The 2,463-nt window shown below is 41.0% G+C and overlaps 1 long non-coding RNA gene across 1 annotated transcript; it reads left to right on the forward strand.

Moving 5' to 3' along the window:
* Nucleotides 1–1,243: 1,243 nt before the first annotated feature.
* LOC108361873 (uncharacterized) lies at nucleotides 1,244–2,109 on the forward strand. Its single transcript, XR_001847381.1, has 4 exons — nucleotides 1,244–1,323; nucleotides 1,402–1,769; nucleotides 1,852–1,947; nucleotides 2,039–2,109. It is a non-coding gene; the product is annotated as an uncharacterized LOC108361873 (long non-coding RNA).
* Nucleotides 2,110–2,463: the final 354 nt, after the last annotated feature.

Here is a 2,463-nt window from a genome sequence, read left to right on the forward strand (position 1 = left end):
GCGCAAACCAATTTTTTCTTAAATGTTTTACTTTTTGTAAAACGTGACTGCATTTGTATAGTCTGAGCAACATTAGCTTGTGTGGACCCCACGTAAGTTTTTAAAGTTGAGAGGGTACAATTGTACCTATTTTTCCATCGNTTTTGTAAAAGGTGACTGCATTTGTATAGTCTGAGCAACATTAGCTTGTGTGGACCCCACGTAAGTTTTTAAAGTTGACAGGGTACAATTGTACCTATTTTTCCATCACTGGGTATCAGCAGCGGCACACTTTACAACTTTCCTGAATGGCATAAATGTCATTCTAGAAAACCACGAGGGCGAAAACGGTAAGTGTTGTGCATTATTCTATAGTAAATTTTAATTAATGGGTTTTACCCGAATTCAACAATTTTTTTAGATTCTAGGTTTTACCAACTTCCTCTACTGGTGGCCCGTGGCGCATACCCATATTTTGAGCGTGCGTAGCTGCACAAGTTTGTAGGCCCGAGATTATGAGTACTTTATTAGAGCAATACAGTGTACCAAAAAAAAAAGGGAATCGTTGCAAATCGCTGTTCGTCTATCAATTGCGCGTCATCAGAAAAGCCTTGGGTGAGGCCGGCATGTTGTAGCTACGCACATTTGGCGCAGCCTATTTGTATGTCTCGCTGTGGACATATGGACATCAAACTTGCTTCGGACGTAACAATCGGGTAGATTATCGCCTGGCATGGGTGGTTTTACTCACCTCTACCAGACCACAAATCTTGGTGCGTCAGCTAAAACGGACTATGTATGAACACTTCANAGACCTGGAGCCACTGACTCCAGGCCACTTCTTAATCGGTGGATGTCTCCGATATTCCCCGCTGTGCTGTACCAAGTGATGGAAAGTCACATTTAGTACCTAGTTTGCGTAGAAACTTTGACTGCGTATATGAATGTACCACCCAGCAAATTATCTTTTGTGTTTATGCACATTTTTAAGAAGACAATTCTGATTGCTTCTACAATTCAATAAGGGATTTATAAAAATAGTCAAACATTGGCTAAATAAAGAAATTAGAATTGAAAATTGACGTTAAACGCTATTTGGCTACGTACTGCATGTACTTCACCGTGCGCAAACCAATTTTTTCTTAAATGTTTTACTTTTTGTAAAACGTGACTGCATTTGTATAGTCTGAGCAACATTAGCTTGTGTGGACCCCACGTAAGTTTTTAAAGTTGAGAGGGTACAATTGTACCTATTTTTCCATCGCTGGGTATCAGCAGCGGCACACTTTACAACTTTCCTGAATGGCATAAATGTCATTCTAGAAAACCACGAGGGCGAAAACGGTAAGTGTTGTGCATTATTCTATAGTAAATTTTAATTAATGGGTTTTACCCGAATTCAACAACTTTTTTATATTCTAGGTTTTACCAACTTCCTTTACTGGTGGCCCGTGGCGCATACCCATATTTTGAGCGTGCGTAGCTGCCCAAGTTTGTAGGCCCGAGATTATGAGTACTTTATTAGAGCAATACAGTGTACCAAAAAAAAAAGGGAATCGTTGCAAATCGCTGTTCGTCTATCAATTGCGCGTCATCAGAAAAGCCTTGGGTGAGGCCGGCATGTTGTAGCTACGCACATTTGGCGCAGCCTATTTGTATGTCTCGCTGTGGACATATGGACATCAAACTTGCTTCGGACGTAACAATCGGGTAGATTATCGCCTGGCATGGGTGGTTTTACTCACCTCTACCAGACCCCAAATCTTGGTGCGTCAGCTAAAACGGACTATGTATGAACACTTCATACTCAGCGCGTATACGTACTACAAATTCCTTTTTTTGTTTTTTTATTTTTGATGATTGCCGCATTAGAACGTGGTTACCAATTAAATGAGATTTTGACACATTACCCGCAGCATTCTCACCCCTACGCTAGTAATTGTCGAGAAGCGCTGCTTCCAGACGTCGGTATGTATTTATTATCTCCTATTTGGACAAACATAAGAAATTTCTCCCTGTCTTTTTGTTCTTTAAACAAACTAAATCTACACAACGTAAGGCAGGGGAGATCCGAACTTATGATAATGATGCTTTTATGGAGAAATATTGTGTACCCCAACGACCAATCCACATTGCCCCAAGGCGTTCGCATGGTCCATCTCCGCCGAGACAAGATATCAAGCGGCCGTTTATTAAAACAACAAATAATTACAGTCCACAACACAAGGAGCCATAATCAGAGCACCATCACAAGGAGCACCTGGTCAAATCCTCTAGCACAAGGAGCACATACATATTTCTTTTGCGGCTCCACAATCAGGGCAATCAGCCACTGCGAGATCCAAATAACACGGAGCATTTCAAATAAGAGGAGAAACACCAAGTGCATCCGTCACCAGCTAATTACCAACCCAAACACACACTTTTATAAAAGGTACGTGGCTGACATTTAGTGCACATAAATATAGTTACGTATATTAGCAG

Source organism: Rhagoletis zephyria, unplaced genomic scaffold (assembly GCF_001687245.7).
Source record: "Rhagoletis zephyria isolate East Lansing unplaced genomic scaffold, Rhagoletis_zephyria_1.1 Rzeph_scaffold_00873, whole genome shotgun sequence".
Lineage (NCBI taxonomy): Eukaryota > Metazoa > Arthropoda > Insecta > Diptera > Tephritidae > Rhagoletis > Rhagoletis zephyria.